The sequence below is a fragment of the Pan paniscus genome, chromosome 4 (genome assembly GCF_029289425.2).
Source record: "Pan paniscus chromosome 4, NHGRI_mPanPan1-v2.0_pri, whole genome shotgun sequence".
Taxonomy (NCBI): domain Eukaryota; kingdom Metazoa; phylum Chordata; class Mammalia; order Primates; family Hominidae; genus Pan; species Pan paniscus.
Window position 1 is genome coordinate 96,958,318 of NC_073253.2, and position 24,735 is coordinate 96,983,052.

At 38.1% G+C, this 24,735-nt stretch overlaps 1 pseudogene; it reads right to left on the minus strand.

Moving 5' to 3' along the window:
• Positions 1-18,344: 18,344 nt before the first annotated feature.
• Positions 18,345-19,479, minus strand: LOC129397884 (NADH-ubiquinone oxidoreductase chain 1-like; annotated as a pseudogene).
• Between the last annotated feature and the right edge of the window lie 5,256 nt (positions 19,480-24,735).

The window sequence follows — 24,735 nt, forward strand, 5'->3', positions numbered from 1 at the left end:
TATGTGTCAAGGAATTTATCCATTTCTTCTAGATTTTCTAGTTTGTTTGTGTAACACTGATGAAAGAACCTGAAGAAGACACAAAAAATGAGAGGGTACTCCATGCCCATGAATTGTAAGAATATTTTTATATTGTCTATACTACCCAAAGCAATCTATAGTATAGATTCCACGCAATCTCTATCAAAATACCAATGACGTACTTCACAGAAATAGAAAAAAAAATTCTAAAATTTAAATGGAATCACAAAAGACCTTGGACAGTCAAAGTGATCCTAAGCAAAAGGAACAAAGCTGGAGGCATTACATTACCTGACTTCAAAACATACCACAAAATTATAGTAACCAAATCAGCATGGTACTGGCATATAAACAGACATATAGACCAATGGAACAGCAAAGAGAACTCAGATATAAATCCAGGCATTTGCAGTGCAAGTGTCATTTTTGGCAAAGTTGCCAAGAACATACAATAGGGTAAAGGGTAGTCTTTTCAATTAATGGTGCTGGAAAAATTGGATAATCATATGCAGAAGGATGAAACTAGACTTCATCTCTCATCATATACAACAATCAAATCAAAAAAGATTATGGACTTAAATGTAAGCCCTGAAACTATGAAACTACTAAAAGGAAACATTGGAAAAATATTCCAGGACATTGGCCTGGGCAAAGATTTCTTGAGTAAGACCTCAAAAGCACAAACAACCAAAGTAAAAATGGGAAAATTGGATCATATGAAACTAAAAAACCTTCTGCACAGCAAAGGAAACAATCAATAAAGTGAAGAGACAACCCACAGAATGGAAGAAAATATTTGCAAACAACCCAGGTGACAAGGGATTAATAACCAGAATATATAAGGAGCTCAAACAACTCAATAGCAAAAAAAAATTTTTAAACCCATTGAAAAATGAACAAATATCTGAATAAACATTTCTCCAAAGAAGACATACAAATGGCCAACAGGTATTTGAAAAAAAGCTCAATAGCATGAATCATTGGAAAAATGTAAATCAAAACTACAATGAGGTACCATTTTACTCCTGTTAAAATGGCTTTTATTGAAAAGAGAAAATGGTTGCTGTAAGGATGTAGAGAAAGGGTAATGCCGAGACCAGCTTGGTAGGGCAGACCCTAACCCAGCGGCACTAGAGGAATTAAAGACACACACACAGAAATATAGAGGTGTGAAGTGGGAAATCAGGGGTCTCACAGCCTTCAGAGCTGAGAGCCCCGAACAGAGATTTACCCACATATTTATTAACAGCAAGCCAGTCATTAGCACTGTTTCTACAGATATTCAATTAACTAAAAGTATCCCTTACGGGAAACAAAGGGATGGACCAAATTAAAGGAAAAGGTTGGGCTAGTTAACTGCAGCAGGAGCATGTCCTTAAGGCACAGATTGCTCACGCTATTGTTTGTGGCTTAATAATGCCTTTAAGCAGTTTTCCGCCCTTGGAGGGCCAAGCCTTCTTGCCCTCATTCCCGTAAACCCACAACCTTCCAGCTTGGGCGTTAGGGCCATTATGAACATGTTACAGTGCTGCAGAGATTTTCTTTATGGCCAGTTTTGGGGCCAGTTTATGGCCAGATTCTGGGGGGGCTTGCTCCCATCAGGGGAACCCTCATACACAGTTGGTGGGAATGGAAATGAGTACAGCTAAGGCCGGGTGTGGTGGCTCACGCCTGTAATCTTAGCAGTTTGGGAGACCGAGGTGGGCAGATCACGAGGTCAGGAGATCAAGACCATCCTGGCTAACATGGTGAAGCCCCATCTCTACTAAAAACACAAAAAATTAGCCAGGCATGGTGGTGGGTGCCTGTAATCCCAACTACTCAGGAGGCTGAGGCAGGAGAATCACTTGAACCCAGGAGGTAGAGGTTGCAGTGAGCCAAGATCGTGCCACTGCACTCCAGCCTGGGTGAAAGAGCGAGACTCCGCATGGAGCCATATGCAGAAAGCTGAAACTGCACCCCTTCCTTACACCTTATACAAAAATTAATTCAAGATGGCTTAAAGACTTAAACATAAGACCTAAACCCATAAAAACCCTAGAAGAAAACCTAGGCAATACCATTCAGGACATAGGCATGGGCAAGGACTTCATGTCTAAAACACCAAAAGCAATGGCAACAAAAGCCAAAATTCACAAATGGAATCTGATTTAACTAAAGAGCTTCTGCACAGTAAAAGAAACTACCATCAGAGTGAACAGGCAACCTACAAAATGGGAGAAAATTTTTGCAACCTACTCATCTGACAAAGGGTTAATATCCAGAATCTACAATGAACTCAAACAAATTTACAAGAAAAAAACATACAACCCCATCAAAAAGTGGGCAAAGGATATGAACAGACACTTCTCAAAAGAAGACATTTATGCAGCCAAAAAACACATGAAAAAATGCTCATCATCACTGGCCATCAGACAAATGCAAATCAAAACCACAATGAGATACCATCTCACACCAGTTAGAATGACGATCATTAAAAAGTCAGGAAACAACAGGTGCTGGAGAGGATGTGGAGAAATAGGAACACTTTTACACTTTTGGTGGGACTGTAAACTAGTTCAACCATTGTGGAAGTCGGCGTGGCGGTTCCTCAGGGATCTAGAACTAGAAATACCATTTGACCCAGTCATCCCATTACTGGGTATATACCCAAAGGATTATAAATCATGCTGCCATAAAGACACATGCATACATATGTTTATTGTGGCACTATTCACAATAGCAAAGACTTGGAACCAACCCAAATGTCCATCAATGATAGACTGGATTAAGAAAATGTGGCACACGTACACCATGGAATACTATGCAGCCATAAAAAATGATGAGTTCATGTCCTTTGTAGGGACATGGATGAAGCTGGAAACCATCATTCTCAGCAAACTATCGCAAGGACAAAAAACCAAACACCGCATATTCTCACTCATAGGTGGGAATTGAATAATGAGAACACATGGACACAGGAAGGGGAACATCACACACTGGGGCCTGTTGTGGGGTTGGGGGAGTGGGGAGGTATAGCATTAGGAGATATACCTAATGCTAAATGACGAGTTAATGGGTGCAGCACACCAACATGGCACATGTATACATATGTAACAAACCTGCACGTTGTGCACATGTACCCTAAAACTTAAAGTATAATAAAAAAAAAAGTTCAACATTAAAAGCAAACCAAAAAAAAAAAGAAAATAAGAACAACCTAACTCAAATAATTATAGCAAGAAATAAGTAAGTTAATAACTGCAAAGCTCTTTGACAGGAGTTGGCACACAGAAAAACACCATGTAGTTATTTTGAGATTGTGGCCAAAAAAAAAAAAAATCTTAAGAAAAAGAAAATTAGTACAGCTACTATGGAAAACAGAATGGTAGTTCCTCAGAAAACTAAAAATAGAATTACCATATGATCCTGAAATTCTACTATTGGCTATATACCCAAAAGAAAGGCAATCAATATACCAACAAGACACCTGCATTCTTGTTTTTACTGCAGTACTATTCACAACAGGTAAAATATGGAATCAACTTCAGTGCCCATCAATTTCCTGTCTACTACTTCTGCCTGTTTTGTTTTTATAGCTTTTTCTGTAATATTTAATTTATACATGTGTAAGAAGTATTCATCATATAATTTTTTCTTTCTATTTAATATAATTATCTCTTAATTTGTCCTTTGCACGTTACTTTTATTAAAAACTTCAGGTATATTTGTCCCAACCCATTGTGCAGTCTTTCTTTCAATATTTATGACACTTAAACTAATTTCTGCTACCATTATTATAACTGGTGTTTAGTACTAGGTATAAATTTAAATAAATTTGATATCCAATACCATCCCTTTTCTACAATGGTTTTCCATTTTCTGAGATAATTCTTATTTTGATACCTCTCTAGATCACCAGAAAAATCATAAAGCTTTTTGCCCCCCAGTCTCATGGTAACTACTCCCTGAATTCTTAGCATATACAAGTATGTCTTTGTTTCATTTCTACATAAATGACAACTTGGCTGAGTATAAAAAATATTGTACTAAAAAGTATTTTACCATGTATAAAAGTATTGTATCATTCTATTTTTTTTCAATTCTGCAGACATTGCTTTCATTTTTTCTTCTCATGACTATTGCCATTCTCATCTATTGCCTTCTGGATTTTTTTTCCAAGATTCCCAAGGAATTATTCATTCTTGTAGTTCAGCAATTTCATAGGACACATTCAGAAGCTGATCATCCTGGATCATTTTTTTCTGGAATAGAATATAACTTTTTAATTTATAGTTTTAAATTGTTGTGTGTTGGTCTAAGTCAAGTTTGTCATGACAATTTTTAGTCTATTTTGATATACAACAGTAGCCTCCCACATATTTGGAGTGAGCAATAATTAGCTATTCCCCTACAACCTCACTACCAGATTTTAACAAAGGTAAGGTTCAGGCCACACTTACAGTGTTTAAATAACAAGCCAGCATAAAACATTTCAGTCAGCATTTCAGTCTTTTGAAGTACATGAAGTCCCAGTGCTCTGTACTTTTAGGTGACCCAATCACACATAGACAATTTACTTAAAGAAGATAGTACAATATTTGAGAGATGGGATCCTTTTATCCATATGGTTATCATCAGGCAATGAGGAATCTTCTTTCAATACCTAAACACCAGAATGTTTACAGATAAAGCTTTGTGTGTTATCCTCAAAGGTAGAGAATACAGGACTTGCTCGAGTCTTATATGCTGTTCACCTAAGTGTAGAGTGTTTAAAATATTTTAACCATCCCACATACCTTGAATATTTTTAATTTCACTAACGAGAGCCCATTTTTAACCTTCCACATGTTAACTAATTACCTACTAAGTGCTCCATGAAAACCTTTTTCTGACATTCAATATGCTAATTAGAAAAGTTCCAGGTGTTAATCAAGTTGTGATTAGCTGAAGCACTGGCAATAGATGCCTCTGGAGTGAGATCCTTCTGACATAACGTCTGGACTATATACATCATTCATTGGGGCACTGACAGGCAACAGGTACATAAATAACTCCATATTGTCTATGCTGATAAATTTTAAATTAAATTAAAAACCTCAATACAATAATACAAGTCTTCCTTCATTTCAGAAAAGATTTATTCAAATACATCTTTGAGTGTTTGTTTTTCCATTTGGTCTGTTATTTGATTCAGGAACAGTTTTTCGTATGTGAGATTGTTATTGCAGCATTCCGCAACTTTTTTTTGTTTCTTTTCATTTTCAATACTTGATATAGTTAGGATGTGTATCCCCACCCAAATCTCATATTGAAATGTAGTCCCAAATGTTGGAGGTGGGACTGGTGGACGGTGACTCAATCACGGGGGCAGATTTTTCATCAATGGTTTAGCACTATCTTTTCTTGGTCTTCACGAAAATGAATGAGTTCTTGTGATATCTGGTCATTTTAAAGTGTGTAGCACCTCTCCCCTCACTCTCTTGCTCTTGCTATGTGACAGACGTGCCTGCTCCCTCTTTGCCATGACTGTAAGTTTCCTGAGGCCTCCACAGAAGCCTAGCAAATGCCAGCATCATATTTCCTGTACAGCCTGCAGAACCATGAGACAATTAAACTTCTTTTTACAAGTAAATATCCCATCTCTGATATTTCTTTGTAGCGATGTGAAAATGGACTAATATAATACTACACAATTTTTCAAAGCTGTCCTCCCTGATAATGACTGTTTTCTGCTACATCAGTTCTCTTCTTTTGCATACTGTTTTCTGTTTGTTTTTTGTTGTTGTTGTTGTTTGTTTTGTTTTTGTTTTTGTTTTTTATTTATTTATTTTTTTGGCAATGGAGTTTTGCTCTGTTGCCCAGGCTGGAGTGCAGTGGTACAATCTCGGCTCACTGCAACCTCCGCCTCCTGTGTTAAAGCAATTCTCCCACCTCAGCCTCCCGAGTAGCTGGGATTACAGGCACTTGCCATCATGCCTGGCTAATTTTTGTATTTTTTTTAGAGAAGGTTTCACCATGTTGGCCAGGCTGGCCTTGAACCCCTGACCTCAGGTGATCCACCTGCCTTAGCCTCCCAAAGTGTTGGGATTACAGGCGTGAGCCACTGCACCCTGCCCACATTCTTAATTAATTGTTTAGTTTGTAAGTGATGTAGCTATTATCCTCAATTTGTTTCTCTGGCACCATCATCTCCCCTTTCCTCTCTTTCTGTTACCTGTTACATTACATTTGATCTTTTGCTTTTTAGATTTACATTATCTTTTGTGCCTTTGCAGGAGGCATTCTCCATGGAAATTCTTCTTTTTCCTGGGGTATAACTTCTCCCAACATGGATTATTATTCTGCCTTTGCACACTGTATTGCATCCTTTAATATTTCATCTTTGCATACCTAAAGTACCCAAAGCATACAATATTAAGTGCTCAACAAGTATTTGTTGAATCAGTGGGTTAATAGGTTCATAGTGATTAACCAATTCAGCATGCTTCAACATTCAAATTTAAGTCATACTCTACATGCAGAAAATATCAAAGAAAGAAAAATCATAATAGTCATATTAATTTTTAAGCACTATAAATTCTATTTTAATAATGGAGGCCAGTAAACATATTTAACAGCAGCAAAGGGCAAAGGAAATAACAGTGAATATTCATTGAATTCTCAAAATCAAATGCACAGAAAGACAAAGGCTACATAATCTTTCTTATATGGGGAATTTAAAAAGTTGAACTTCTAGCAGCTGAGAGTAGGACAGTGGGCACCTGGGACTTGGGGGAAGTGGCAAGAATTGGGGAGGTATTGGTCAAATGATACAAAATTTCAGTTATGAGGAATAAGTTGAGATCTACAGTATACAATAGTGACTACAGTTAATAACATGTATTGTACACCTATTGTGCTACAATGTGGATCAACCTTGAAAACTTATGCTAAGTGAAATAGCAAGAAGCAAAAAAACAAATACTATATGATTTCACTTATCTGAAATGCCTAGACGGTCAAATTCATAGAACAAAATAGAAGAGATTACTAGGGGTTGCAGGGGAGATCGAAATGGGGAGTTATTGTTTAATGGGTAGAGTTTCAGTATGGTATGGTGAAAAATGTCTGGATAGTGATGATGGTTAAACAATGATGGGAATGTACTGAATGCTGCTGAAATATACACTTAACAGCGGTTTTAAAAAAACAATGTGTTATATACTTGAAAATTGCCAAGAGAGTAGATTTTAAATGTTCTCATACACACAAAAAAGTATATGAGGTAGTGGCTATGTTAATTAGATTGATTTAGCCATTCCACAATGTACACATGTATCAAAAATCATGCTATACTCCATAAACATATACAATTTTTATTTGTCGATTAAATATTTAAATAAAGTAAAAAGCATTTCCAAAGGGCTCCCTCATAATTTATTGTAAGGTGAGAAATCACATAAAGTTAAAACTGTGGAACTTGAGAAGTTGTAGGATCTATAGATCCCACAATATTTTAAAGATTTTGAATAGTTACTGTAGCCAGCACTCCACCCACAATAATCAATGGCAGAGATAACACAAAAGTTTTAATATACAGAAAATTTGTCATGATGTTAAATCCACCCTTGTAAGTGCTTTTCATGTTTTTTTAAACCAGCATTCATAATTGGTTTAAATTTCAACATTTTTATCCTCCCTTGTAACTAAGTAATGCCAAGCAATAAAATGGCAAAAGTATAGCAACCAAAATCATGAAGCTTATAAAATCTTGATAATTTCATTAATAAGTGCTGTGAAATTGATTTAATTTTTCCCAGAGCAGCTCCAAATATAGAGTGGGTTTCCAAAACCCTACAAGAAAAAATTGTGCTATGTAATCCTATACTCCCTACAAACTATACAGTGAAAACATAATCAACTAGCTGGACAGTTAAGACTCTGTGACTCCAAGAGTAGATATTATATTGGCAAATAGAGACAAAGGATAAGAAGTTAGCAAATGAATGGTGGCATTCAAGAAAGGCACCTAATTGTGGATTTGTATGAATTCTGTAATTCATGGGAATGCAAGGTTCAGAAGCACTATATTACTTTCTTAAAAAGAAAGCCTTTCTGGCCCAACTTTGACAAATACTCATCTAAAATGTGTTCCTTAACCGTTAACGAAGACAAACCTACCATACATGAAGGTCTGGTCAAAATAAACAATAATAATAATTTTATATGGTATAAATCATGGTGACAACGGTAGAAAATGCTCCATTTTTGAAGCTTACAATGAATTAAAGTCATCTATGAAGCAGCCTCGTTGTCAGGGGTGACAGCCGAGGTTCTGGGTCTCACAGTCATGGAGGTCAAGGACGTGGACACACACAAAGGGTGAGGTTTAGAGCAGAAATGTAATAGGCGAAAGAAAGAGAATAGCTCTGTGCTACAGAGAGAGGTCCCGGAAAAATGGGTTGCCAATCTGCGGTGACATGTAAGGGTTTTTATAGACAGCTAGTGGGAAGGCGGAACCTGATCTACATAGGGCACGAAAAACCGGTTAGAACCAGATGTGCCATCTGCAGAGGATCTGAATCTCTGACAGCCCCCACCCCAGTCTTTTATTATGCAGGTGGGTCCTCTGCCTGAACTACTCCATGTTGCTTATCTCTTTCCTACTGTGCATGTGCTAACAAAAAAGGGAAGGTGGAGCCTCCATGGTGAACATGCCTAGCCCCAGGTAGCCCTTTCTATCTGTGCAGCCGCCGGCATCCCCCTGCATGCAAGCTTCCAGCTTCTTCATCTATGTTTGAAGCCTGATCTTCCAGGCTGTTCTTTGTTAGAAAAAAAGTGATTTCTTGGGCTGCTTTTTGTTAGAAGGGAAGTTCTTCCAAGGACTCTTGTGCCCTCACTATCTGCCTAAATAATTTATTTCTATCTCCTGTATCATCTCTTTGCAAAATGGAAATATTTTAAACTGACAGAGATGGAAGGGCTAATATAAATGCACTTTTCCATCTTTGTGCTTGAACCCAACTCTCTGATACATTTTTCAGCATTGTTAGAAAAGGTTCTCATATGAACTTTGTATATTGGTAGAATTAACTAAAATGGCTCCTCAACCGTGACAAAATCTTGTAAATCAGGTAGAAAGAGGCTGTGAAAGTTGATGATAGAAATCGGGTCACTCTTGTCATACCCAACTGAAACACAGTCGAGAAGCCGGGGGAAGAGCACTCAAGGCAGGTAACATTGCTCCAAGAATGTAATCCTCTGCAAGCCTCGTTGCAAAAAAAAAAAAAAAAAAAAAAAAAACTGTTTGCTGTAACCTGAAACCAGTTGTGTCCATCTAATGGCTTCTGAAACTTCCTGCAGTTACCTGTAAGACTAGTTTTACCCACTGCTATCACTCATCAATCAGAGCTTGCCACCTCCTCAACACTTCACTAAGGCCAATGAACTTTCTGGAAAAACAGTAGGTAATATTTCTCTTTTTTATAAAACTTCCAAACTCCTCTTTGTTTTTCAGACATACTAAAGACCACCCAGCCTGAGTGTATGCCCCAAATGGCAATTTTTTTCTTCCCCAATAAAATGTTACATTTATAAATTCATCTCTACATTTTATTTTGACTTCCACAAGGATAAAAGCAGTGATCTCCAATATTCATCCTCTAGAGACTATGACTTAAGGAATCAGCTGTCTAAATGCAATTCTAATGTGCAATCTGGCATATTTACAATAAGTAATTTAAAAAATATTATACCATTATACTCTTGATGAGACACGTCACTAGTCTACAGTTACAAAATTTGAAACCCTGTAAGTGGGAAAATTTTAATGGAGGGTGTAGAATTATTTTTGCTGTGTGTTTTCTTTGATATTTTCCCAGTTCACCTCCACAAATATTTCAATAATTAAAGATGGAGATTTTACTATAAGTTTGCTCAAGATAGCAAAGTTTCAAAAATGCTTTAGATAAAACCATCTAATTAATATCTTCACTTACTTAAACAATTACTTACTAAACCCTTAAAAAGAAGTCAGTGATAAAAAGCCAAGTTTGCATGATCTATGAAAAATTGTCCAGGCCCTTGGAAAGGGTAGACTAAAACACTTTCATCAGTATTAATTGTGCATATTTCATGAATATCTTTTTTTGTTGTTGTCATCCAGGCTGGAATGCAGTGGCAATCACTGCTCACTGCAGGCTTGCACTCCTGGGCTCAAGTGATGCTCCCATCTCAGCCTTCCACAGTCCTGGGATTATAGGCATGAGTCACTGTGCCCAGCCAGGAATACCTAAAGAACATAATAATCTCTCTAGGCCTGATATTTTTAAACTTTATTGCATATAGGATTCACCCAGAAAATCTGTTAAATGCCAATTCTCTGGCCTAGAAACTGTATCTGTTGGTCCGCCACTCATTATATTTTAGGGATGAAGTGGTCCTGAGAATCAACAAACTCCTTTAGGAGTTTCTGCTGCAGATGGCTTAATGATAAGTCTATGAGAAATTGTTCTAGGATCTTCCAAGTATCTTCATAAAGGCCTCAGAATATCCCTGGGGATGGAGGGATGTCCAAGACAAATGTCTGTATTTTCTCAATGTATTCATACAGGTAAAGCTAGGTTAAAACAAACATCAGTGTTAGACTTTAAAAAGTAAATAAGTCATAAAAGGACAATATGCAATCAGACATTCAGGAAACATAGAAAAGCAGCTCTACCATTTTACCTCAAGACAGGACTGAAACACATTAGTATATATGAGTCCCTCCAGATTTTTCTTGTAAAATTGCAGGAAAAAAAATAAATCCTTGTCACCTACTGCTCCCATCTCGAGGCTCAGCCCAAATAATGGCTCTGGAGCCCCACCATCACATGGGGAACTGAACGCTAGGGTGTGCTCCCCAGATCCTCAAAGGCACAGGGCTGAAGGATGGGAACCTCTGAGGAAGCACTGTGGCTGACAGCTCCCAACTATCAACTCTCTCCAGAAATTGCTTCAGCTGGAAAGAGCTCCTCACCTGGGGCTCCTTTCTGGGGCAGCCTGCATACAATGACTGATCAGAAGAGGAACAAATGTTTAAGCCACACTGAAGAGAGGAGGTGACAGAATACTACACAAACATTTAGTTCTGATTTGCATCAAATTTAAGAAGCTTGATTTCTGGGGAATGAAGTAGTAGGGACACCCATTCTACTTCCTTCCCCATGCACATATCATGCTGTGCAACATCTGCCCTGAGGCGTTATGGGTAAAGATGAGATGATTGTCAATATTACGATCTTGCTTAGAAAGACACATTGCTTAGCACATCAGGAAACCAAACAACCTTAGAGGTGAGTGTTCTGCTCTAGTAACTAACATGAAAGCCCTTATACTAGCTATTGATATTATTATCTTATTACCTTGCATTTATATAGCTACAGGGAGAAAAGGGGCTTTAAAAAGTCTGAGGAAATGGAAATAATACCACTTTACTGCCAAAGACACCCGGATACCCATTACAAATTCAGTTGTCAGATAAACGAGGTTGCATTGGAGGTGCCCTATTTCAGAATAAGCAGGATGGGAGGAACTTTTCAAATCCCTATTCTGGAAATCTGTCTTATCGCCTTTCAATGACATTGGATTTGTGCATTTATCTGGAAATCAGAGGTGATTTCTGTCAACTCCTTGCTGTAGTCACATTTCAATTAAAAACCTGAAGGAGCCCTCTTATCAGGCCCCAGCATTCGTCTGAGTCATCACTGAATATACTTTCCTCAGAAACAGGATTTGTATTTTCTGTTTCATTGACTACAGAAGTTATTCCAGATTAAATGTGGCTTTGCTCACCAACCTACTTCTCAAAATTCATAAGGTCTTCAGTTCCCAGGATACACTGCCTTCCTCCACCAAAGTAAACTCAACAGTTCGTGATTCTATTTAACACAAATTCTAGAAAACTTGAGATTCACTTAATAGTGATTTGTTAAAATAAATTAGTTTTTTTAATTAGAGTATTTAAACGTGGGCCCTTAGAAAAGACTATCAATCCAGTTAATAGAACTAATCATTAATGACAGTACATCTATTTGTTCAACCACTTGGGAAAAATACCTAATCTCTGTAATGTCAATTACCAAACAATAATCAAAACATTATCTATATTTTCAAAGAAACCTGTTAGTGGCATATTTCTAGGGGTTTTTATACCTCACGATTTCTAAAATCTTCATTAAGCTTGTAAATACTGAACACTAAAGAAGATATCACATCTACCTATGTTTGTATGTACACATATGATACATATTCACATGTGAGTAAAGCCCTTTTTGTTTTAAAGATAACCCACCTGGATGGAGTGTATCTAAATCAAGAGTATGGATGCCAAAAATCATATTTCTTTGCAAGATTGTGATTAATCTTAGAATTCATAAAATTTATAAATTATCAAGACATGGAAAAATCTTGGAAATTATATTGTTCAACTTTAATTTAACATACAAGAACACAGAGAACCATCAAGATCTCATCTGAAATATACTCAAATGAATATACTTGAATGAGAGTAGACACATTAAAGCCTGGGTTCAAATTCTTCATCTACCACTTGGCTTGAGGAAGTTATTTAAAGTCTCTCAGCCTCAGTGTCCTCATTTATAAAATGGGACTAAGTTCACTTGAAAACCGTTTTAAGATGAATTAAACATTGAACATCAAACCTGGCATAGGTGCTCAATTAAGTATGGTTGTAGTTATTATTACATGTGCCTAGTAACTTAGGAAGTACTATGAAGTAGCCACAAAATTAAATATAACACCAGGCTAAGAATAATTTACATATTTTAAAGGATCCAGAGCTGAGAAAATGTGAAATGGGGTAGTTAGCCTGGACTAGAACAATAATTTAGAGGATAGGGAAGAGAGGTGTCTCTTTCAGCTGATATAAAAAGCTCAAGAGATAAGGTCATATATTTTCTGAAAACAAGAAACAGAATAATTTCCACGACTCTGTCTGCATACATTCTGCAGCCTGCTGCATTACCCATATAAGCTCATTTTCCCTCCAGTGCAATGTATCCAGTAAAAATGTTTATAATATTTATCATTAATCACGGTTTTACCAAAATCAAAATGTTAAAGAGGTTGCATAACATATAATATGATATACTTAGACCCTGAACCTAATCGTTTTTTGGACTACTGATCCTAATATCCATCATGTAGTTTATCATTGATCTTAATGGAAATTTTACAGAGCCATTAAAATCATGGAAGAACTAAATGTATTTTAAATTTATTTGCAAAAGTGCTAATAAATGAATCAATACTTTGGAAAAGGTAAGGAAAGAAGAATATAACAATCTAGAATAACTGATTTTTTAACAAGTACTTTTCTCTTTTATCTCTAAATGATGTTTTTAAAGTGGAGAATGTTTTTAAATTGTCAATTAAACCTTTAGAATATATTATGCACCCAATATTCTGCACTAAGCCACAAACTATAATGCTCTGTTCCTACAAGTAACTGAGCATTTCCTCTGTCCTGCAACTAAATATTCTAAGCAAGAGGCAATATTATGTGCTCCAAAATTCTGTTTGTTGCCATCACCAGAGTATTTCAGTCTTTCTCATTTCTCCTTCATGCCAAGCCTGGACAGATAGTGTTCCTGCTCTGCCAAACAAAGGTCCTGGGCTAGTTCATCAACCAGCCAATGAGCCAAAAAGTATTTCTTAAAACCCTTACCTCAGGCTGGGAGCGGTGGCTCACGCCTGTAATCCCAGCACTTTAGGAGGCCGAGGCGGGAGGATCATTTGAGGTCAGGAGTTCAAGACCAGCCTGGCCAACATGGTAAAACCCCGTCTCTACTAAAAAAAAAATACAAAATATTCGCCGGGTGTGGTGGCACATGCCTGTAGCTACTCAGGAGGCTGAAGCAGGAGAATCGCTTGAACCTGGGAGGCTGAGGTTGCAGCGAGCCAAGATTGTGCCACTGCACTCCAGCCTGGGAGACAGAGCAAGACTGTCTCAAAAAACAAAAAAACAACCCTTACCTCCTTGTGTTCAGCATTGCAATGACTACTATTGGAGATTACAAAAGATGTAGAGAACATTGTCTACATCCTTAAGAAGACCATATTATGATTAAGACACAAAATGGCAATAATAATGATAATGATAGCTGTCATTTATTGGTGCATATTGTACCAGATGTTTTACCTACACTTCCTCCCTACACACAGTTAATTAAATGGTAAGTATTTAAAAATTATATATAAGCACTTAAAAATGGCTCTGCGTATTGGTACTGTAGATGTTTAGACAGAAAAATCAACATCAATTTCTAAAAATAGTGACTGCATAAGAGTGCTGAGATGACAAGGGATTCACTTCTTCATTTGTCAAATAATGTGTCATGTTTTAACATTGTTTTTAAAATTTAAAAAATGCATAAATTTGATTCATTGTATGAGTAAGTACATTTCTTTGAAAACTGAAGATGTCTCTTAGATACCAGGTATGTTGTATGAACAAATTTAAATGATACGCTGTATGCAAAGAGACTACCTGAGAACAGCGAATTCTCAATCAAGATAAATTCTCTTTTCCTTTCCTGCAAAGAAAGACTACCGTTCATTACTTTGCCTAGAAGAATGCCAGTAATAAATTTAGATAAGCCTATCTCATTGATTCCTAATGCAAAGCATTAGCATAAATAAAAGAAAAAACTCAAGAATTGACCTGTTTATTATAATAATTCAAAGCCATGAAGCATATCAGAGAGAAATACTATGTAACACAAAGGTCTTTTTTTAGATCATAAATGATAGCTCAGTTTTTAAAATTTCCCTTCATATCAGAAAGTGATTTCTCCTACCAGAACAAAGCTGCTAGATCATCAACACCAATATAAAATATATATGCAACGTAAAACCAAGGGAAACCTCTCAATAGATGCAGAAAAAGTATTTGGCAAAATTTTATACCCATTGTGGTAAAAAAATCTCTCAGCAAAGTAGGAATAGAAAGGAACTGCCTCTATTTCATAAAGACTGACTTTTAAAAAAACTACAGTTAATAACATAATTAATGGTGAAAGACTGAACTTGCTTTCCCTAAGAGCAGGAAGAAGATGATGTCTGCTTTTAATATTTCTATTTAACATTGTATTAGAGGTTCCAGTCAATGTAATAAGGCAAGAAAAAATAAAGACATATAGAAAATACCAACAAGTCTATAAAAACTTTCCATCCATCTATTATGTGAGTTTAGCAAAGTCACAAGATGCTAAACCAATACAAAAAAATCAATAGTATTTCTATACATGAGCAAAAATTGATTTAAAATGGAAAATTTTTAAATACTGGTTATAATACAAGCAAGATCATTTAAAAAAATAAACAAGAAATAGTTGAGATTCAATTAACAAAATATATGAAAACTTTATACCAAAAAGCAAAGATTTTTGTAAGAAATTTTAAAGACCTAAATAAATAGAGAGATATATTATGTTCATGAATTGAAAGATTCAGCGTAGTGGTCAATTCTCCACAAATGGATCTGTGGATTCAAAGTTTCAATCCAAGTCCCAGGAAGCTGTTTTTGTGAATATTTAAAAGTTGATTCCAAAATGTATGTAAAATGTAAAGGACTTAGAATAGCCAAAACAATTTTGGAAAAATAAAACACACAAACACACACAGTTGAAGGACTTACACTATCTGAATTGTGAAAAAGCTACACTAATCAAGATAGTTTGGCATTGGGAAAGATTTGGAACATAGATCAATTGAACAGAGTTCAGAAATAGACCTACATGAATAATTCGTTTTGACTAAGATTAGAGGGTAATTCAGTGGAGAAGGCATGCTGGGACAAGTGGATATGCCAAAAATAAAAATAAAGAGCTTTAATCCTTACCACAACCTGATTGATTTCTTTCCAAAACAAGCCAGTGTTGACTTTAAGAACCAACTCTAATTACCTAAAGTTAATTCTCACACAGTTTAATAGAAAGACCTTTTTTTCCTTTTAAAAAAATTTAAACTAGAGGTTACCTTACTTGACGTTTAATGTATTTTTCATGTTTTCCCCTATTGCTTTAAGATAATGCATATAAAATAAAGTTCAGACAATATTCTTGAATAACCATGCATTTTCACAAATTGTTAGAATACTGAAGGACGTCTTTTTAGGCTTAGTATTTTGCCTACGTAAGGAGAGAGTGAAACACAGATGTTGTCTCTTAAAGTAACTCACAGAGGTGCCAACGTGGTCATCAAGAAAGAGGAGCTAAATTTGCTCCACCCTTCATTGGTTTTAAGTGGTGATTCTGAGTGGTGGTTTTGCCTTCAGTCAGAAACCAGCTGCGGTTGTTTTTAAAATACATTTCTGAGCTTCACCCAGACTTAATCAGAATCTTGGGAGCTGGCTTCAGGAATTTGCATTTAAAATCAGTTTTTCCAAAAGAATCTTAATATAGTTTGAAAACCACTAGAAGAGTGGGTATAATAAACTGTAATAACATGGAAAAAGTCTGACTTTGCATAATTTTGTAACAAACCTAAAATCTTATTGTTGTAAAAGAGAGACTGGAGAGTGGATACTCTATTGGTATGACTAAAGTAACGAGTTCATTCCTAGGGAGTCAGTGGTTCTGTGTCAAGGTATCAGGGTACCCGGAGCCCGCCGCAAGGGCAGGCGAGACCTCCTCCGGCCGTATGACAGGGCTCGTTTGCAGCTGCCCCGCAGTGCCTGCCCGCGCTGTGACGAGCTCGCTGGTGTCTAGCTGGGGCAGTGCCGAGAGGCCGTGCGGGTGAAAGGCCGGGATTCGTGGAGCCGGGCATTCGAGCGCATCGCTGCATCGCGCTAGGGCAGACACGGGCCCGCAGCCGGGATCCCGGGCCGATCGGCCAACCGTGCCAGGATCCCACTCGAGGCCCGTCTGGCCCCCGCCCATCGCCCTAGAGCGAGCCTCTGTCTGAGCTCGGCCCCTGAACCTCGCAGAGCGAGGTCGACGTCCTGGCAAGGCGTCCTCCGCCCGTAGCCCGAAGATTGGAAAGCAAGGGCGCCATATTGTGGAATGTTCCGGAATGCCGTTAGATGTCGAAGTGGGCAGCGATTGACAACTGTGGGCCTTTGACAGTTACTGGCTAGGCTCTAGGCCAGGCTAGGCTGGCCTTGGAAAGCAAGGGCGCCATCTTGTGGAATGTTCCGAAATGCCGTTAGGTGTCGAAGTGGGCAGCGGTTGACAACTGTGGGCCTTTGACAGTTTAGGCTAGGCTAGGCTAGGCTAGGGAGATGGGTAGAAGCAGTGTGGTAAGGATAATGAGTGTAGGGAGGAAGGGGGTGGGTTTTGTACGTTCGAGTTGTCATTTTATTTTTACGTTGTTGGATATAGGAAGTAGTGTAATTGAGGTGGAATAGATTAGGCGTAGGTAGAAATAGAGGTTGAGGAGAGTGATAATGGCCATGATGGTGGGGATAATGAGGCTATTGTTTTTTGTGAATTCTTCAATGATAATTCATTTGGGCAAGAAGCCGGTTAGTGGGGGTAGGCCTCCTAGGGAGAGGAGGGTGGATGGAATTAGAGGAGTTAATCATGTTAGCTTGTTTCAGGTGCGAGATAGTAGTAAGGTTGTGGTGCTGGAGTTTGAGTAACAGAAATGCGGTAGTAGTTAGGGTGATGTAAATAGTTAAATTAAGAATGGTTATGTTGGGGTTGTATGGTAGAACTGCTATTATTCAGCCTATGTGGGTGATTGAGGAGTATGCTAGGATTTTGCGCAGCTGGGTTTGGTTTAGTCCACCTCAGCTGCCTGCTATAATGGATAAGATTGAAAGAGTGAGGAGAAGGTTTACGTTCAGTGATGAAGAAATTTGGTATATAATTGAGATGGGGGCTGATTTTTGTCATGTGAGGAGGAGTAGGCCGGATATTAGGGGGGTGCCTTGGGTAACTTCTGGAACTCAGAAGTGAAAGGGGGCTATTCCTAGTTTTATTGCCATGGCTATTATAATTATTAATGATGAGCACTGATTAGTAGTATTGGTTATGGTTCATTGTCCGGAGAATATGTTGTTGGAGAGGATAGCTATTAGGAGAATTATGGACGCGGTTGCTTGTGTGAGAAAATATCTGATGGCAGCTTCTGTGGAGCGAGGGCTTATTTTTTTGGTTAGAACTGGGATAAAAGCTAGCATGTTTATTTCTAGGCCTACTCAGGTAAAAAATCAGTGTGAGCTTAGCGCTGTAATGAGTGTGCCTGCAAAGATGGTAGAGTAGATGATGGGTTGGGCTAGGGGATTAATTAGTACGGGAAGGGTATAACCAACATTTTCGGGGTACGGGCCCGATAGCTTATTTAGCTGACCTTACTTTAGGATGGGGTGTGATAGGTGGCACGGAGAATTTTGGATTCTCAGGGATGGGTTCGATTCTCATAGTCCTAGAAATAAGGGGATTTGAACTCCTATTATTTACTCTATCAAAGTAATTCTTTTATCAGACATATTTCTTAGGTTTGAGGGGGAATGCTGGAGATTGTAGTGGGTATGGAGATGTATCACATGAGTGATGCTAGGGTGAGTGGTAGGAAGTTTTTTCATAGGAGGTGTATGAGTTGGTCGTAGCGAAATCGGGGATATGCTGTTCGAATTCATAGGAACAGGGAGGTTAGAAGTAGAGCTTTGGTGACAAAATATGTCGTGTAGAGTTCAGGGGAGTGTGCATTGTATGTTGTTCCTAGGAAGATTGTAGTGGTGAGGGTATTTATTATAATAATGTTTATGTATTCAGCCATGAAAAATAGGGCAAAGGGGCCTGTGGCATATTCGATGTTAAAGCCTGAGACTAATTCAGATTCTCCTTCAGTAAGGTCGAAGGGGGTTCGGTTGGTTTCTGCTAGTGTAGAGATAAATCATATTATGGCCAAGGGTCATGATGGCAGGATTAGTCAGAGGTGCTCTTGTGTTGTGATAAGGGTAGAGAGGTTGAAGGAACCACTTATTAGTAGTGTTGATAATAGAATAATGGCTAGAGTGACTTCATATGACATTGTTTGGGCTACTGCTCGTAATGCGCCCATCAAGGCGTAGTTCGAGTTTGATGCTCACCCTGATCAGAGGATTGAGTAAACGGCTAGGCTAGAGGTGGCTAGGATAAATAGGAGGCCTAAGTTAAGGTTGACTAGGGGGTTAGGCATGGGGAGGGGAGTTCATAGTAGGAGGGCGATGGTGAGGGCTAAGGTTGGGGCGGTGATGTAGAGGGTGATGGTTGAAGTGGAGGGTTTTAGGGGTTCTTTAGTGAAGAGTTTTATGGCGTCAGCGAAAGGCTGTAGTAGGCCGTAGGGACCTACAATGTTGGGGCCTTTGCGTAGTTGTATGTAGCCTAGAATTTTTCGTTCGGTTAGCATTAGGAATGCTATTGCGATTAGGATAGGTACAATGAGGAGTAGGAGGTTGGTCATGGGTATATTGTTAAGAAGAGGAATTGAACCTCTGATTATAAAGTTTTAAGTTTTATGCGATTACCGGGCTCTGCCATCTTAACAAACCCTGTTCTTGGGTGGGTATTGGTGTGGTATTAAATTGAGATGATATCATTTATGGGGGAAGGCGCTTTGTGAAGTAGGCCTTATTTCTCTTGTCCTTTCGTACAGGGAGAAATTTAGAACAGATAGAAACCGACCTGCATTACTCCGGTCTGAACTCAGATCACGTAGGACTTTAATCGTTGAACAAACGAACCTTTAATAGCGGCTGCACCATCGGGATGTCCTGATCCAACATCGAGGTCGTAAACCCTATTGTTGATATGGACTCTGGAATAGGATTGCGCTGTTATGCCCGCCTCTTCACGGGTAGGTCAATTTCACTGGTTGAAAGTAAGAGACAGCTGAACCCTCGTGGAGCCATTCATACAAGTCCCTATTTAAGGAATAAGTGATTATGCTACCTTTGCACGGTTAGGGTACCGCGGCCGTTAAACATATGTCACCGGGCAGGCAGTGCCTCTAATACTGATAATGCTAGAGGTGATGTTTTTGGTAAACAGGCGGGGTAAGATTTGCCGAGTTCAATTACTTTTTTTAACCTTTCCTTGTGGGCATGCCTGTGTTGGGTTAACAGTTGGGGTAATAATGGCTTGTTGGTTGGTAGTAGATATTGGGCTGTTAATTGTCAGCTTAATATTTTGGTCTGATGTAGGCTTATGCGGAGGAGAATGTTTCCATGTTACTTATACTAACATTAGATCTTCTATAGGGTAATAGATTGGTCCAACTGAGTGTAAGGAGTTCAGTTGTATGTTTGGGATTTTTTTTTTTTTTTTTTTTTTGGTTAAATGTTTTTTTCTTTTTTATTATTATTATTTTTTTTTATCATACTTTAAGTTTTAGGGTACATGTGCACATTGTGCAGGTTAGTTACATAGGCTAAGGCTAGGCTAAGGCTAGGCTAAGGCTAGGCTAAGGCTAGGCTAAAAGGCTAGGCTAAGGCTAAAAGGCTAGGCTAGGCTAAAAGGCTAGGCTAAGGCTAAAAGGCTAGGCTAGGCTAAAAGGCTAGGCTAAGGCTAAAAGGCTAGGCTAGGCTAAAAGGCTAGGCTAAGGCTAAAAGGCTAGGCTAGGCTAAAAGGCTAGGCTAGGCTAAAAGGCTAGGCTAAGGCTAAAAGGCTAGGCTAAGGCTAAAAGGCTAGGCTAGGCTAAAAGGCTAGGCTAAGGCTAAAAGGCTAGGCTAAGGCTAAAAGGCTAGGCTAGGCTAAAAGGCTAGGCTAAGGCTAAAAGGCTAGGCTAAGGCTAAAAGGCTAGGCTAAGGCTAAAAGGCTAGGCTAGGCTAAAAGGCTAGGCTAAGGCTAAAAGGCTAGGCTAGGCTAAAAGGCTAGGCTAGGCTAAAAGGCTAGGCTAAGGCTAAAAGGCTAGGCTAGGCTAAAAGGCTAGGCTAGGCTAAAAGGCTAGGCTAAGGCTAAAAGGCTAGGCTAGGCTAAAAGGCTAGGCTAAGGCTAAAAGGCTAGGCTAGGCTAAAAGGCTAGGCTAAGGCTAAAAGGCTAGGCTAGGCTAAAAGGCTAGGCTAAGGCTAAAAGGCTAGGCTAAGGCTAAAAGGCTAGGCTAGGCTAAAAGGCTAGGCTAGGCTAAAAGGCTAGGCTAAGGCTAAAAGGCTAGGCTAGGCTAAAAGGCTAGGCTAAGGCTAAAAGGCTAGGCTAGGCTAAAAGGCTAGGCTAAGGCTAAAAGGCTAGGCTAGGCTAAAAGGCTAGGCTAAGGCTAAAAGGCTAGGCTAAGGCTAAAAGGCTAGGCTAGGCTAAAAGGCTAGGCTAAGGCTAAAAGGCTAGGCTAGGCTAAAAGGCTAGGCTAGGCTAAAAGGCTAGGCTAAGGCTAAAAGGCTAGGCTAAAAGGCTAGGCTAAGGCTAAAAGGCTAGGCTAAAAGGCTAGGCTAAGGCTAAAAGGCTAGGCTAAAAGGCTAGGCTAAGGCTAAAAGGCTAGGCTAAAAGGCTAGGCTAAGGCTAAAAGGCTAGGCTAAAAGGCTAGGCTAAGGCTAAAAGGCTAGGCTAAAAGGCTAGGCTAAGGCTAAAAGGCTAGGCTAAAAGGCTAGGCTAAGGCTAAAAGGCTAGGCTAAAAGGCTAGGCTAAGGCTAAAAGGCTAGGCTAAAAGGCTAGGCTAAGGCTAAAAGGCTAGGCTAAAAGGCTAGGCTAAGGCTAAAAGGCTAGGCTAAAAGGCTAGGCTAAGGCTAGGCTAAAAGGCTAGGCTAAGGCTAGGCTAAGGCTAGGCTAAGGCTAGGCTAGGCTAAAAATTTCTGGAAAGTAATCCAGGACCCACACAAAGCAGGAAAATTGCTCATTTGTCCCAGGTCTCATATTTCCAAGGAAGTTAATGATTTAGGTTATTAATTTCAAACTAAAACATGCCATATATGCAATAGTCATATTCATCTATTATGGATTAAGATGTAAATTTGTTTATAATACATTTAAAGAACAGCAATTTTATAATTCGGTTTGGATTTCTTCATTATTAACATGTTACAAACCTAAAAAGTTGGTAATGTTTTAGACCTCTCTCAGCTTCTTTGTCATCTCAGGACTCATGCATGTTCTTTATCTTTTTTTTTTTTTTTTTTTAAGACAAGTTCTTGCTCTGTCACTCAGGCTGAAGTTAACTCTCACTGCAGCCTCAGTCTCCTGGGCTTAAGTGATCCACCCACCTTAGTTTCCTGAAAAGTAGCTGGCACTACAGGCATGTGCTTTGATGCCCAGCTAATTTCTATATTTTTAGAAATGTGGGTCTATAATGCCCAGGCTGGTTTCAAACTCCTGGCCTCAAATAATCTTCCTGTCTTGGCCTCTCAAAGAGCTAGAATTACAGGCATTCACTGCTGTGCTTGGCCTACTCCCAGGCTCTTTAGATCTTAAACTATCTTCAGATTTACATGGGGTTATGAAAGAAAATATCTGTTTTCTCCTTGGTGCACAGTGTTAGAAAGGAAGGTTCATTCCCTGAAAGAACCTTAAAGGAGCTTATCTATAACCACAGATGTAGCTGCCTCTCCAGTTCTAACTCTTGGTAACTTAGAATCACTATACTTACAGATTTTGTCATCTTCTCAAGTTCTGTTAAATGCCTTCTCAACATAGCCCATTTCTGGAATATGAATGCTTGTCTTCAAAGGCATTTTATGCAATCATTTATAAAGAAGAAGCAAATCTTTCATATTTTGATGTAATTTGCTGTTATAAATTATATTGACGTTTTGACTTTTTATGAGTAATTAGTTGGATATAAAATAGCATTACTTTTAGTTAGTTGAACTATTTATTTCCATGAAAACCACTAATGCAAATAAAAAATATTTTATCACTGCTAAGGTTGCCAACATCATGTTAAGATTAGGCCTTTTATCACCCTCCCTTTGTTAATGCATTTCATATCTATAAATTCCAGATCCTTTTACTTGAGACAAATAGTGCCAAAGGAAACGTTCAATCATCTAGTATTGCCAACTGCTAGATTTTGTCTTTCTCAAGTGATCATAGCTGCTTATGGACATAATGATCACACTTTTCCATTATAATTAAACGAAGATTTGAGTAAAAGGTAAAGAAAATGTTAGCGACTAAGAATAAGGGACCTTCTTGAAACAGCTTCTGATAATTCCAAGACACATTTGATACATTTTTCTTTGTGTACTTATTCCTTTATAACTTACTGGTGCCAAGTTCTTATGTTGTTTGTTTGATTTGATCTTACTGTAGGAACAAAAGCAATGTTTGATTATTATATTTTTAATATTCAAGGTTTCTAACATAAAAAAATAAAAATTCATACTTAATGGATGCACCTATTCTTAAAAATAAGGATAATAATTACAGATACATCAATTCCATACATTTCATTAAAATCCATTAATGTCAGGAAGAATCATTATGTGCATGAAGACTTTAGTATTTAACATTATTCAAGTTTTTGCTATACTCAGGCCTCTTTAACTTTAATAGCCCTTTCTTGTCCAGATAGGAATTTATCCAATTGCACAGATGCAGAAATACATTTCAGCTCATTAAAACAGAGAAGGACTTACTCTGGCAAAGTGTAGTATCTTCCAAGTGCAGCTTCTAAGTTACCAAGAGTTAGAACTGGAGAGGCAGCTACATCTGCAGTTATAGATCACTTGTCTTCCAAGTCTCCCCAGTGCAGCTAATTTGTTCTTTATGTGAGAAGTTTATTATTATTATTATTATTATAAGTATGAAACACTCTAGTTGTACAAAATGACATACCAGCCTTTTCCCTCTCCCTTTAAAAATAAAGTACGGAGCACTGAATTATTTTCAATAATTGTGTGCTGTGTATAAGAAGGCGGGTGTATTTTTTTAACATCTTGAAAAAAATCATGAAATGTAAAGTAGAACTCCCCCATTTTTAAAATCAAATTATCAGTTTCATAAAAATAAGTGTTTTGTGAAAGCAAGTAATGTAGTAATCATGTCAGCAATCAATTTATCTTTCTCTTAATACTTGAGTCTGTATCTTGAAATAAAGGCTTTAAAAGGTGTTGACCTTTTTTTCTAATTAGTAGTTTTGTATTTATAATTTTCATAGGCTATCAGTGGAAATTATTATTTACAATTGGGTAAATATGGGAAGCAAAATTTAAGTTTAGTCTTGAGGTAAGTGTAGGATTTCAGCAGCTAGAAATAAAAAAGAATGTGGAACAAAAAATTTAGGAAAGGGAACTGATGATGATAAGAGTTCCTATACTAATATGGTTAGGCTTTGTGTCCCCACCCAAATCTCATTTTGAATTGTAAACCCCATAATCCCCATAATCTCTATGTGTCAAGGGAGAGACCAGGTGGAGATAATTGAATCATGGGGGCAGTTTTCCCCATGTTGTTCTCATGATAGTGACTGAGTTCACATGAGATCTGATGATATTATAAGGGGCTTTTGGCTTTTCCCTTATACTGGAAGCTTTTGGTTTTCCAGTAAAAGTGTGGCTTTTACTCCACACTTCTCCTTCCTGCTGCTTTGTGAAAAAGATGCCTTGCTTCCCCTTCGCCTTCTGCCATGATTGTAATTTTTCTGAGGCCTCCTCAGTCATGCTGAACTGTGAGTCAATTAAACCTCTTTTCTTTCTAAATTATTCAGTCTCGCGTAGTTCTTTGTAGCAGCATGAAAATGGACTAATACATATCTACTACTTAGCTAATCTGTTCGGGCGCTATGATATTGGCTTTTCTTGTTATTTTGTAAAATTTTATCTTGATATAATCTTATTTT